Source organism: Falco naumanni, chromosome 2 (assembly GCF_017639655.2).
Source record: "Falco naumanni isolate bFalNau1 chromosome 2, bFalNau1.pat, whole genome shotgun sequence".
Taxonomy (NCBI): Eukaryota; Metazoa; Chordata; class Aves; order Falconiformes; family Falconidae; genus Falco; species Falco naumanni.
Genome location: NC_054055.1, coordinates 81,483,625 through 81,498,304, shown reverse-complemented (window position 1 = coordinate 81,498,304; position 14,680 = coordinate 81,483,625). Strand labels below are relative to the sequence as shown.

The window sequence follows — 14,680 nt, the reverse complement described above, 5'->3', positions numbered from 1 at the left end:
TAACATGATGAGTTAATGAGATTATTATAATAATATTGCTTTGAAGAAGGAACGTCTTCAAACAAAGCAAGATGACTACAAACTGCCACTTTGCTTTCTCATTCAACACCTGCTCTCTGCACACTCAAGGCAGATGAAGATTCAAAGAGGAAAAGATATCGCATGAGAAGAACATACCAGCGCGGCATCAAATAGGTATCAGTCTCAACGCAAAAGTTCCCTCAGAATACAGCGTATTAAAAGCTATAAGGGGATAATCGATATGCTTATTGATTTAGATGCCTACACATGAGGTTAGTGGCTTATTAAACCCATCAGCATCACCTGAACAGAATCCAGGCACAACTGCATCCAGTTTGGTTGCCGCTCTCAGATCAATAGGGTTTGCTCTTCTCCATTTTGCACTCACTCGCAAGCCGTGTGCCCAGGTGCAGCCAGGCTCTTCAGAAACGGGCTTTCCTCCTATTTTTTTATTTTATTTTTTTTAATTGTTTTCAACCACTCTCCCACTTTTCGCCCATCCTTCTCCCAGCCTCCCCTCACGCCCGGCGGGGAGCCCTGCTGCCATCCTCCCGGCCGCGAGCCGCCAGCCCGCACGCCCGGAGGGCAGGGTGCCCCTCAGCCGAGGCCCGCCCGCGCCGCCGGGACCACCGTGCCCTTCCCGGCCGCGCCGCCGCCCCCCCCGCCCCAGGTCGGGCCCGGCCCGCTCGCCTCCCCCCCCCCGCCGCCCGCCGGCGCACAAAGGGCTGCGCCTGCCGACAGCACCGGCACCGCGGCCGGCGCACCGAGCCGGGCCCGGTGCGGCTCCTCCTGCCGCCGCCGCAGCGGGGGGCGGCGCGCTGGGGCCTTCCGAGAGGGGCGCCCGGCGGAGCCCCCGCCGCCGTCCGCGCCGGCAGCGTGCGGGGCGCCGAGGCCGGGGTCGCTGCCAGGCACGGCCAGCCGCCGCCTTCCCCCCGCAGCCCGGCACCCGCGCCTCGCCGGCGGAGCGGCACCAACCTGCGGTCCCCGCCGCCGCCTCCTCGGGAACAGCCGGAGCTGCCTCTGCCCGCCTCAGCCTCCAGCCCCGGGGCGGGCGGCCTTGCCCGCCTCCGCCTGCTGCTGTCCGCGGTGCCCCCCCGGCGGCGGCGGGCTGGCTCGGCGCCGCTGCCCGCGGGAGGCGGGGAAGGGGCGAGCGGGGCGGGCGGCGGCGGCTGCGGGAGCCTCGCTCATTGAGTGCGGCAGCCCCAGCTGTCGCCGCCGCTGCTCCCCGCAGCCGCTACTTCCTGTGCGGCGATGGTTCAGTTCCTCCCGGGCCGCTGGGGGCAGGAGAGCCGGGCGGCGGGGGGCGGAGGAGGAGGGGAGGGGGAAGGTCGGGTCAGATAGCGGGGGCGGTAGCAGCCACCGCCGCTCCTCCCGCCCGGCCCCGCCCGGCCCCGCCCCGCCCAGCGCGCCGGGACCCCCCGCCGGCCGCTCTCGCCGCACCTCAGCGGGACGCGATGCGGAGGAGCCGCTCGCCCCGGGGCTAGCTGCCGCCTGCGCCCCCGCCACTGAGCGGCCGCCAGGGGGCGTCGCCGCTCCCGCCCGAGGCGCCCCTCACCGCCCCTCACCGCCGCCCCGCTCCTCCGGTGGCCGTTGGCGGCGGGCGGGGGAGGGGAGCCGGTGGACCCGGTCGCCGGGCCCGCGGAGGGCAGTGCGGCCCCGCCCTGCTCAGCCGCGGCCGAAACGCCGCTCCCCCGCCTCAGGGAGAGGCAGCGGCGCCTGCCCCCGGCCCCCCTGCGAGGCGGGGGAGCCGCCTTGCCCGGGCGCGGCCGCCCCCGGGAGCCGTGGCTCGCTTTGCCGCTGGCTGCCCTGAGGGAGCGCGCGCTGCTCGCGTCCCGCGGCCGCAGCGGCACCGAGGTGCGCGTCCCCGTCCGTCCGTCCGTCCGTCCCCCCCGCGGGCCCGGCCCCACCGGCGCCCGGCGCTGTGAGCGGGCTGTCAGTGGCGCTCCCGGGTGCGTACACAGGGACGGGGGGATACGTGTGGGAGAAGGGCGAAGATGGCACCGTGAGGAATCGATAACGGAAATTCTCGGTAACGGAGGAAACCGCTACATAACGGTGTTCATAAATAAAGACGCAGTCCCGGGTCCGAATGAGGGAAAAGCGGCGGGTGGGGGCTCCCGGCTGCAGGGGCCGCCCCGGGGCGGTGTGGGGTGCCCTGCCGGGGGTGGCCGGCACGGCGGCGCTTCACCAAGGGAGCGGGCTCCCACCGCGGCCGTTTGATTTCAAACAAACATGACGCCATAGACCGACGGTATCTTGGTGTTCCTACAAGTACCAGAAAGAAGCAGGTCAGAACATACCCAAGGGATCACAAGTTTGGTCTGCTTTTCAAAATAAATCTTGAAAGGTAACGTTTTTGTTCGGGATCTTCTGGTTCTCCTCAGGGTGTGACAGGATTGCGTGCAGGGGCTGCAGCGGCTGCGTTTGGCCTGGCCGGAGAAATTCGCCTTGGTGAGGTTTCTGTGGGTGATGCCGAGCAGGGCTTCCTCTCCTCTCTAGGGTGCAGCGTGAGGAAGCATCAAAGCTTGGAAGGTGCTAATCTTTTACTTAAAAAAAAAAACAAACAACCCAGAACTTCACAGTTGCAAGAAAATTTTCAAATGCTAGAATCTACCATTGCCCTTCAAACACCTTACTGATGCCACTTGGGTTTACTTTCCAAGATGGTGAGGGTTTGCAGCTCTCAAAGCTTTTTGGTCAAGACTGTGAATATGTTCATTACCTCTGGAAGTCAGTTCCTTTTATTTGGTTCCAGAATATGGATTTTGAGGAGATCTAATGTTAGGCAGTAACATGGACAGACAGCAGTCACAGCGCTCACTGGATCATCGCAGTAAACCAAATACTACCCTCAGTAGTTATAGGAGACCTCTAAAGCAAAGTGGGTTTAACAGTTCCTGAGGTTCCGAATGTTCCCCTTTTTTGCCCGCGCTATGTGACATTCCAAACATCATAACATGACCTACTTTAGAAAAGTACACACAAGTAATATCTAAATTTGTATATTCTGTGTTTACTCAAAGTGCCATTAAACCCCTTGATTGCTGTGCTTTTACTATCATTGCAGAACTCACTACTGGTTTCCAGTTGTACATGAGGTCTAGTTCAAAGCAGAGATCCGGCCCTTAGGTCAGGTGCATGTGCTGCTTTTTCTTCTCCCTATCGCCTCTAGCACAGCCTCTTACTGGCCATTCTGATCACCCTTATCTAGTGCTGCTCAGCCCACACCGGCTTGGCTGGTCCTCTGTGCTGGTGTAGCCTTATAGTAGGCTGCCATAAATTGCAGCAGTCTCTGTGGCTTCCTGGAGAAAGTCGCAGGTGATTTCAGTCCCTCGTGTTGCTCAGAACTGAGGCAGGACAAAGGCAATTTAGAGTTCCTCTAAGGGTCCCAGCACTGAGCCTCTCATTTGTCTTCATTTTCCACACTGATAGTATGCAGGTATTTGCAGCTTATTTTTCTGCAACTTCTGGGTTTGCACAAGGATGCACATAGAGTACAGCTTCCATTTTTTATCTGTGTGAACTTCTAGCATACCTCACAAGTCTGTTTCCAAATAAGAAATAGCTCATTCAAGGAAATGACCTAATAGATGTAGCTTACAATTGTTTGACTGCAGAAACAGAGCATAACATAATTTCTTCAGGCAGAAGGCTTTTCAGATTGTATCACTAACAGGAGGACAGTTAAGCTTGCCTTGACCATTTCTGGTCTATCCAGATTTTAGCTCCAGCGAAGTATAAATTCTGTATTTTTTAATGTACTGGCAGTCCTACTTTGCAGTGCTTACGTGCTTGTAGTGTCCAGTGAGAGTGTTGTGCATATAATAATCAAGTGATCAAAACTAAAATCTGAAAGGGTGGTGCATTCGTGGGGTATTTTAGCATGAGAGAGATAAAGAAGAAAAAAAGAAAAGAAAATACATTTAAAGTTTGGGAATAAAAATGGTGAATTCAGAAATGGCAAGAAGAAAAGAAAAAAAAACAAAACCAAAAGGTAGTGCCTATAAATTTTGCCAAGAAATTCTTTTCCACCTTCCTACTCAGCTGTGTTCTGACATCTTACTGGCAAATAGCATCTTCTCTTTGTCAGCTGGTAAGAGAGCTCTGTGAAGTGCTGACCATTACCTCTGGAGTGAAATTGAGAGCAGCTGTCCTGATACTTATACATTATCATCCCCAGGCTTAAAATGAGCTCTTCCACAGCCTGGAAGCATAGTAGTGTTTGCTATGTGCATGAAGCACAATTTCAAATAAAGCACTACTAGCCTTTTCTATTAAGCAAAACCCAAGACACATTAAGGCATATCAAAGTGGTGAAATCTACTTAAGAGCACCAGGAAAGCAGCTGTTTCAGATCACCCCAACAGGTCTACAGGATCTGCTGGAAAGAAAGTCTCTTACATTGATCTTCACTTGTCAATTTTTCTGAAAATGCAAATATAATTAGAAGCAGATTTTCTCTCCACCTGAAGAGACTCTTTTTTTTGAGATCTATCATTTTTGTACCCATTGCACCTGCTATAGCCCCCCTCCCTAAATCTCATTCTCATTTCTCAAACCATCAGTTAGAAATCACTGGAGGACATTTCCATGTTAGTTTTCAGTAGTGAGCTGTGTCTGGGTCATGTTCAACGTCTCTGTCCAAAGGCAGCTCCTCATTACTTCCCATCTGCAGTGAAGCCCCGATTAGCTTCTGGAGTGAGCAGAAGCAAGGCAACCATTTGCAGTTTTGTACAGCAGGTACTGCACGAGCAGCGATACGTCAGCTGCTCAAAGGTTAAGGAGACTTAAAGCTGATGCTGAATTGGGTCTCATCTCTACTTGAAAATTTGGGCATGCTCCAAGTGAGTGCAGATAAACAGCATTGGTCACTTAAGCAAAAGCATGATATAGCAACAACACTGTTATTTTCTAGTGTTGACACATCCTGTCCTGAATTTAAGCTCCAATTAATTTGAGGTCTTAACCAAAAAACACATGCCAACACAATGCATTAATGTGGATGTGATACAGACGATAAAGAAAGCCAGAATTCATCATCCTGAAGAGGTTAATGCTTTAAATCCAACCTAACTGAATATCCGCTTAGCTTACCAAATGTTCAACATTGCCTTTGTAATCATTACTACAGTATTCTCAGCTTTGTTGTGTTCTCGGTAGTTTTGTGCTGTTGATATTGACAAATGGTCAGAAACCTGTACTATGAACACAGCTTTCTAACAATTACCTGAAAATTAATTACTGTTAAAGCTGAAATTAGTGCATAGAACTTTTGGGGGTTTTTTTCCTTTGGGAAAGTGTATTCAGCTTTCACTTGGTCATTTTTGAGTTATACAAGCATTAAAAAAAGTCCTATCACCATAATTCTGAATACTTCCAGTATGGTAGAAGAAATACGACTGGAAATAATAAAGAAGCCACAAGCTAAAAATACATATATAGCAGGAATTTCAGGAGGGACTGCTGATTTCAAGTGCCTAACTGTGCATACTTTAAGAGGGCAGCTTTTCAAAAGCTATTGAGTTTGTATAAACAGTTCCTTTCCAGATGTCTCCATTACAGTTTGATTTTCTTTCTTCTCTCAGTTCTAGTGTTGGTCTCCATTAGGAATGGACTGGGAAAGTCTGATAGACAGGGTTGCTTATGAAACTGTGACACAGGAATTCCTGTTTTAGGAATGCCAGATCATTTTATCCAGAGGTGACATCCCTAGGTTTTCATCTCTGTGTGCACAGTTGAAAAAACTTCAGGCAGCTAAGCAAAAATTAAACAGGAAACTTAGGCACCACTGTGAGTTGTGAGGTACAGAAGGCAGCTTAAATTCCTTCTGTTCACTTTAGGTGCCTAAGTGCTTAACTGACATTGTGATGGGAGATGAACTTTAAATCATATTAAATCCAAGTGTAATTTAATTTGGCTTTTCCTGATGCCTCGTACAATTTTTGAATAAAAACTTAATGAAACTGGATATTGCCAACAACAGATAAGTCTGTGTGTATGCTTTACACGTATGTATCTTTCAAAAGTCTTATGAAGTTTAAATAAATAAATGAATAAAAATGCAACATTATACTATTTTATTGGGCAGAATTAAGGAAAATAAGATTTTTTTCTTTTCCACTGGAAAATTAGTTTTATTTCTTTACAGAAGAGTCTTCCAATACAAAAATCACATGATGCTGTGAAATAGGTCATGCTACTCAGCAAAGAACAAAACCTTGCACAATGCAAATACACAATACTCTCTTTGCTGTAATTACAGATCCCTATACTTTCTCTTGAAATTTCAATTGTTATCTTCGGATGCCCCGAGGTGAATTTTAGTTCTATTCTTCTCACAAGGCACTTGAACCTAAACAAAACATTTTTTACTGATGTTGAAATCACATATTTTCCCCTGTAATCTAAGGGCTGTATCTTGTACATCTTAAGGAAGAAGTACCCATTAACACTACTGGGACTTTTTCTGTACAAGGAAAGCAGGATCACAGTCCTATATGTAATTGAATCTGAGAAAATGTTGGATAAACACTACTTTGATTTAGCCCCCTCTTAGCTGTATATATTTAACCTCTCACTTAGCAGTATATTTAGAACCTCAAAAGCGTGAGCAACTCTCGCTTTCTTAGCAAGGCCTGTTTCCCACTGATAATGCAGGGACCCCAGTTCAGTGTTGTCCTGGTTTCAGCTGGGATGGAGTTAATTATCTTCTTAGGAGCTAGTATGGTGCTGCGTTTTGGCCTTGATGTGAGAACAATGTTGATGACACACTGGTTTTAGTTGCTGCTAGGTAATGTTTATACCAAGTCAAGGACTTTTCAGTTCCTCAGGCCTTGCTAGCAAAAAGGCTGGAGGGGCATAGGAAATTGGGAGAGGACACAGCCAGGCCAGCTGACCCGAACTACCCAAAGAGACATTCCATACCGTGGGACACCGTGCCTGGTGTATGTATGTACCTGGGGGGTGGCCAGGGAGGGCAGGTCACTGCTCGGGCACTGGCTGGGCATCGGTCGGCGGGCGGTGAGCAGTTGCGTTATGCACCATGTGGTCCTTTCTTCCTTTCCCTCTGGATTTTAATCTTTCCCTCCCCTTTTCATTATAACTGTTATTGTCGTCATTGTTATTATTGTTCTTCCATTTTTATTCTATTTTAATTATTAAATTGTTCTTATCTCAGCCCTCGAGTTTTACATTCCTTTCCAACTCTCCTGCCCATCCCTCTGGGTGAGGGGGCATGAGCGAGCGGCTGTGTGGTGCTTAATTACCAGCTGGGGTTAGATCATGACGAGTGTAAACATCTGTACTGTAGATGCTGAGTGTTAGGTAAAATGAATCCCACACGTGCTGTGTTGTGTGGCTGCAGAAGTGTGGGTCTGGAAGGGACCTTGGAGAACACTTAGGCCTGTGCTCTTTTATCTGGTCCAAGGGCTACATAACCACCTCGGGTAAAATTGAGGGATCTTGTAGGCATCCACATTGGTTTTCATTTCCAAAGAGAAGCCACCTTAGGTTCAGCTCTGAGTATCCCTTTGCTAGGTTTCCTTTCATGAACTTTCTTGCTTTCTCACTTGCATGTGTGGGAAGATGCATGTACGTTTGATACTGAGTTTTGGTGGCCTGTTCCACCAACCACCTTCTGACAGCTTACGAATTGCACGTGGTTCCCAGACCACAGTGTGAAAATGATTGAGTTCACCTATAGGAAACATCTATACAAAGAAGTAAGATGGGGTAATGAAAACCCTACTAAACACATAGGATGAAAGAGACAGAGCTCAGTTTACTGGAGATTCTTAATTCTGAATTTTATGATATTTGCCATGGACGTGGGAAAGAGATTTGACATTATTTGTGTCTTTAAAGCAGTTCTAGAAGCTTAGTCAATCGATTTTCCTTTGCATTGCCAGAATGGTGGATGGGGCCAAAATATGAATGCAAATGAGATTCCTCAGCTTCAGGACAGCATTAGGAGAGCTTCTCAGTCAACTGTAGTACCTTGCTTTCTAGCTCTTGTGGCACTCACATACCGTTCAGTTTTGTTATGTTTGTAATGTTGGTCAGCACTGTAGGCAGTGCCTCCGTACTTGGAACCAAATGTTGACAAACCAACGTACCTATTTCATGCGCTGCTCCAGCAAAAACCTACCCACTTGGAGCTAAGCTGCTGCTGCTGGTTTTGGCTGGAGCTGCTGGCAGGCTGCCATGTTATGTATAAACATGTAAAACATGAAAAGATAAAAGACTGCCATGTGCCAGATCCCTAATATAGATGAAAACTTGATTTCCTACCTCTGGAAGAGGTTGCTTCTTTCTGGTTTTGGAAGCATTTGCAGTTCAGTAAGCTGCTATTACATGGCAGGAGATACGCTTTCCTACTGTGGTTCTGATATACTTCAGAATGCTTTTCTGGAGTAATCCATGGCTTTGCCAGCCTGAAACTCAATAGTCATGGTTTTAAAAGGACAAAGACTTAATGGTGCTGCTCTATATATCATAAAATAAATTTCCCTTGATTGATTAATGTATGGATGAAGCCAGAGAAGATTGTCCAATATTATCTGTCATCATTGTATACTATCCCTGATCTATGGACCTGACTCCTTGGTTTCTCAGGTGTGGTTTGGTGATGCTAGCAGAGTCAGCATTACAACAATATTACCAAGAAGAAACACAAACTCTATTTGTGCCATCAATTAATGTCATAGGCTAAGGGTATTAGATAAGCCCCCAAAGCCACATGGGAGCTAGTATGCAAGGCTGTGGCAACATGTCCATTAGACAGGCTTATTTGTATGGTAGTCTTTCTGTATGTGTTAATCTTTCCACATGAGCTTTTCCTCAAGACATCACCAAAAAGAAAGGTGAATGTCACAGTATGTTTGGTCCGTACGTCTGTTAGTGATGCTCTGGTTTACATAGCAGTGGTGAATTGTTGTGCAGTTTAGAGTACATACATTCTTTATTGTAGGTTTCAATGTAATTGTTGCATTTCCGAAGCTAAGTAGAGAAAATAAAGGAGCCAGCGGATGTCCCTCTCCGCTGCCCCCCGCCCCCCACCCCGAGAGCATGAAAGGCATTTATAATTCACACAGCCTTAGAAATCCCATGGCTGATGTATCGTCGCTTCAAAATCTACATTCGCAAACCACAAATTCTGAGAAATGCCAGTTCCACAGTCATGTTACAGCCTAGATTTGCCAGAAATGGAAATGAGAGTAAGGTACAGCAGATTCAGTGTCATCAGCAGTGCTTTAGCATATCTGCAGTTGGGAAGAAACGTTTGGATGCACTTGTGTCAGAAGAGAAAAGTGTCAATTACTGATAGGGAGTCTCTGAGGCAGATCTAAGTGGATCATCATAAGAAGCAGACTGTCTCTGCTACCAGATAAAAAAAAAACCCAGACACCTATATTTGAAAGAACCAGGGATCCATGAAGTTCTGGTTATGTGTAATGCACAAGTAAGAAAATCTGCTGCAAAGAAAACAGGTGCTTCACAACTTTCAGCACGAAGACTGGGACTGCAAAACCTGTTATCATTGTGGTTGCTCCCATATATACACTCAGAATGACGAGATTGTTATAGCAGAGTAAGTGTGGGACTGATAATCTGGAGCCTAGATTAGAAAGCGCTCTTAATGCAAACATTTTCTGGTTATAAATAGTATTTCCATTAATCCAAGTGCAAGAACTCTGACTGACTTCACAGTAAGACTTATACCTCTGAAATTGTATCTATAAGTCAGTAATTAAAGTAATTAAATGGAAGAAGCACTGTAAACCAGAGACTGAATTTGGGGAACTACTCCTAAACAGCCTTCTCGAGACAGAAACCCTCCCCCATCCAAATAATTTGTTTCTAATATGCTTCCTATAGATAATCTGGTGGTAAAGACATAGTTAACATTTCAGAGCTCAAACCAAGCAGATCCAAAGCAACATACAGGCAAGAGGTTTTGAGTAGAGTAGCATTATAGCTAAGAGTTGACTTCACTGGTAACACCATGTGAATCACTATGAGAGAAACAGGACAGGCAGAAGAGAACAAGAGACCAGCTGAAACCATCCCAGGAAATAGCTCTACATTACAGAGTGAATCTAATCAGAAGGATGAGTCGATATTCATGGATCTTCCAGAAGATCTCTGTGTATTAGCACTCCAGAAGGGAAGCTGAAAGCTGTAGATTTGACATGGCATGTGCTAGGAGAGACCTAAGGGCACTGCAAGAAGCAAAGGATCCTTCCCTTCCATAACACACCCACAAGGCACATGGTCTAAGAACAGAGACCTTTTTTATACAGCCCTATTTATAAGTCAGGATTCATCAAATTATCACTTGAAGAATGGAGAAGATACTTGCAAGAAGCTGCGTGACAACATTCAGTGTCCCACACATGAATCCTGCTTCAGTCTCGGCCAACACCACTGAGGGGAAACTGAGCCTCTGAAATCATCATGGGAGGATACACGCAGCCGTACTATTTCACGTGTTCTCCAGGATGATGGGACCAAACCAATCATCACTAAAGGCACAAAGCCTTGTATGATGCCTCAGATTCATAGTGCTTTACTGCACTGGAGTACTGGAAAACTGTTGCTGCTTTCTTGTTGGTTTTTTTTTTTTCTGAAACACAGTCCGGGGCAAGATTCAGTAACAATAATAATGCATATTTCTTGATATGTGGCTTTTGGGATGAGACATAACTTGTAAGTGTTTCTGCAGGCAGCACAGTGTCAGGAGCCCCACTATTTATAGACTTTTTGCTGACTTTGATAATCATGAGGCTTCCCACGTTGCAGTGTGAAGTGCAGTGGATGCTGCCACTGGGCACTGCTGGACACTCCCCATGCCAAATGTGGATGCAGGGAGAGCCAGGAGATAGGAATTAACTCCGGCCACTTATTACCACACACCAGCTACTAGCACTTAGCATGCCTTGAATAGGTGCTTGGAAGTAACAAACTGGAGGCAGTCCTTGGGATGGGACTGGCTGTGCTGGTTCCAGTCAGTGCTAGCTGGATTCTTGAGGGACATGCAGGCAATGTGTAACAGGCTCACCACAAACCAAAGCCACCCTCAGGCTGGTGAGATGGGTCAGTAGCTGATGGATGCGGACACCTTAGCAAACAGACGAAAGCGTACCGAGCTGTGCAAGGTATCAGTCCAGCCCAGCCCAGCCCAGAGACTTCTAACAGTCACCTAGTGTGTGCACCAGTTAATTTCAATTGAGATTTGGAGAAGAAAAATTACAATGTTGCTTCAATTATACATCTTGCATCATAGTAGTGCCTTGCCGTATACATTATGAGCACTCATCAAGGGAGAATCATATGCCAGTTGTTTATGGTGCATTTAAAACAATGACTATTGTTACTTGTGTTAAAATTTTCTCTTTTAACTATAAGTATGTGAGTTTTAAGCATTTTTGCACCAAATACATTTGTCACTGATGGGAGGAGGTCACCATAAAAACATTAATTACTGATAAACTACTACAAAAAGAAGGTTATCATATCTAAACCAAGCCTAAAACCAGATGTCTCCAACAAAGCATCTTTAGAATTTACTGCCTTCAGTGATACCAGGAGCTGAAATTTCCAAACTTGTCTCACTGACTGCATGACCCTTAAAGAGTAAAAGAAGCAATATACTTTGACTTTGCTGCTATTAGATTGCCCTCTCAACAGAATTTCATAAAAAGACAGTATCATCAAAACATGAAAGAGAAAAAAAAAAGAACACATGCAAGATACTAAAATCAGCAGCTGTTCAGTACTGGAATATTGTAGGTATTGTAGTTGAAAGGTATGTAGCTGAAAGATATTCTTACCCAGTGACTGAATAAAGTCTTGGCGTATTCTTAAAATGTGAAGAAGTCCAATTACTTGAGCAATTAGAACATCTGAAAAATACCTTCTGAGGTTTTTAAGTTAGAGGAAAGGAGTGGGTAGTCTTTCCTTTGTTTAATAATTTAAATGCAGGCAAGTACCAGAGAAGGTTCTACAGCAAGTAAATCACAAATATGAAATAATTGACTTCCCACTTTTTTTTTTTTTTTTTTTTTTAGTTCCATTCTTTATCAAAAGTGCTTGGCACAAATTAGTATCAATTTAATTTTCTTTTTTTACTGACATTATATCACACAGTAGATTAGGAATGCAAAAATTAAGCATTTGGATAAATGTATGTTAAAGTCCATAATTATTTTACTAGTATATATGCAGATTCTGTTTCCCAGCAAGAAATATGAAGTAGCGTAAAACTATATAAGATTGTAAAATTACCTATATAATGGTTTTAATGCAATAATAATCAACTTCTCAAAATTAAAAGAGCAAAAAGATGGACCAAAAAAAAAAGCTTAAGATGGATTATATGAATTGGTGAACATCAAACTGTGTCTTAAATCATGATTGAAATGACAATGGATTCAAAATTAGAATTATTGGGTACCACAATTTCCCATCCATGAAAAACTTTTGCCTATAAAAAAGGGCTTTTTTCCTAATACAGAATTTGACATGGGAGTATTTCTTGCAGCAGAGCTTTTAAAACCCTAGCTGTTGAAATGCTGAAGGTAGGATACAGGCACGTACACACACCCTGGCATATATGCAGGTACATTTTGCCTGGCTTGCAGTTCTGCTTCGAGACAGAAAAAATACATAGACTGGGCATGAGCAAACTGCATCCCCACCTCACATGCAGCCCAGGCAGCTTCTTGCCTACAGGCTATAAAACACAGCCCAGGGAGCCAGCTGAGGCCCAGAAGCAGAGGCTCATATGCACAGGTAGCACAGCAGCCTGCACGCCTACTGTGGTGTGCTGCAGGGAGCCGTGGCCTTGCCCAGGCTGCCCGCTCCAGTTGCATTTGTGTCGTACATCTGGGAAAAGAGGTGTGACAAAGCAAGAGAGAAACTAGTCAAAATGAACCATCGATTGCAACCTCTTGTGCCTTCCACCTGGCTGAGCAATTTGAAGTGAAGCTGAGCAATGTGCCGTGGCTCCTGGCACTCTGAAAGGTCATCTTAGAGGTCTGGTGCTGTGATGCCATCAGCTTCTCCCAACTTAATTTAAGTGGCAGTAAACCACAAATCCTGGTTTGGATCCTGAAACAACAACAAAAAACATTGTCCTTATGTCATATATCAACCTGCTTTTGTTTCATGTGTGTGCAGACCAGCTTTCCACTCATAGGACTAACTGTTAAAAGTATGAAAAAGGTAGAGAGTAGAAGTTAATACGCTGATTTTCTTTTCCTCAGATCAAGAAGATATTACTTCCTTACAATATATTCCATACTATATATTGTTCACAGAAAAAGTACTGATGATTAGAGTGTTTCATAAAACAATCTGAACATGGGGTTTGGGGAAAAACTGTAGAAGTTGCCATTTCCAACTGGGAGACAGCTCATTAAAAGGCATGAGATCAGCCCAAATTCTGCCAAGAGGGAGAAACAAGAAGGCAAAAATATCCCAAGGTAGTCTGTTACTAGTATGGATTATTTGCCTTGCTCTGAATTTAAGACATTGAAGGGATGTTTTCAGTTACTCTTTGGAGACTTTAAAAATAAATCTACTCTGCTTTCTGTATTTTTCCGTGGGTTTAATTACTCAGGACTCCTGGGTTCTGCTGTGATAGCAGTCATTAAGTCAATGATGATTCACACCAACATCTTAATGTTTATTTACCTCCCTCTAAACTTGGAATGGTCTTCCGCATTTTCAGTGGGCGTTAATTATTAGATTGTAAAATACAGTGGGACACCTGTACCTGAAAAACGCATCCTGTGCCATTTGATGGCATTTTAAGTAAATTCTCCCAAGCCTCCCCAGTGTGGCCACCTTCCTAGTTAAATGGAAAGGCAATCCTAACTTCACTCAAGGATGTTCTGTGTACTGAATCTACCCTTCTCTGCTGTGTTTCTAGCTGCTGGCAACTGGCTTGTGTCACCGAGCAGTGCTCCGCAGCCTTGGCCCTGTCACTGGTCCGTATAGACAGCGATTGCTTATCAGGGAGGGGGGATACAGACACCTTCTCACAGTGGGTGTCTGTATGGAGGTGGTTTTTACCTTGCTGTAAGGAGAGTTTTTTACTCATACCTGCTCCTTGCAAGCCTGATTCATCACCTATTAAAGCAATAAGAACCTTTGCCTTGACTGTGATTAGGAGGCCCAGCAGGCTTGGGCTCCTTGGGTTTGGGTGGATAAAAGGTTTTCAAAGCTTCACCAGCAATGTTGTACTGTGAAGTGCTGTACCTGTGCAGGGAGTTTATGGCCATTAGCATGGGGTGACACAGAAGAGAGGAGTTTTGCTTAAGTTATGCTTTGAAATGTCACTGAGATAAGAGGAAATATCTGCAATCTTGAAATAAAGGTTTTCTATGTTCACTGTCTGAAGATCATATGCATTTATGATCATAATATATAGATATACCTAACTATTCCCTTAGCAGCATTGAATTTTACAGCTGCTGTTTTTCAAAACCTGCCGTTCAAAGTAGTCTGAAAAAAAAAAAAAAAAGCCAGCAACACAGTAGATTTGAAATGTACTGCAGAAAACCAGGAACAATTAAGACAGGTCTTAAGAAAGATTAATTCAGTGTAATTGCCTTGCCAGAAAGAGCAAGGGAATGTCATGTTCTTGTTTTCTCTT

General features: G+C 45.4%; 1 protein-coding gene and 1 long non-coding RNA gene across 7 annotated transcripts in view; one reads left to right on the top strand and one right to left on the bottom strand.

Moving 5' to 3' along the window:
- The window catches only part of AGPAT3 (1-acylglycerol-3-phosphate O-acyltransferase 3), a 94,096-nt gene extending 92,827 nt beyond the window's left edge, over positions 1-1,269 (bottom strand). For 3 of the 6 annotated variants that reach the window (XM_040585199.1, XM_040585203.1, XM_040585205.1), the window contains exons 1-2: positions 997-1,269; positions 325-462 (exon numbers count right to left, since the gene is read on the bottom strand). The gene's annotated coding sequence lies outside the window, so the exon portion shown is untranslated. The remainder of the gene's footprint in view (positions 1-324; positions 463-996) is intronic. The other 3 variants (XM_040585201.1, XM_040585207.1, XM_040585200.1) reach the window with 1 other exon arrangement.
- A 323-nt stretch (positions 1,270-1,592) lies between these two features.
- Positions 1,593-5,989, top strand: LOC121084075. The gene is made up of 2 exons (XR_005826576.1): positions 1,593-2,050; positions 2,406-5,989. It is a non-coding gene; the product is annotated as an uncharacterized LOC121084075 (long non-coding RNA).
- The last annotated feature ends 8,691 nt before the right edge of the window (positions 5,990-14,680 follow it).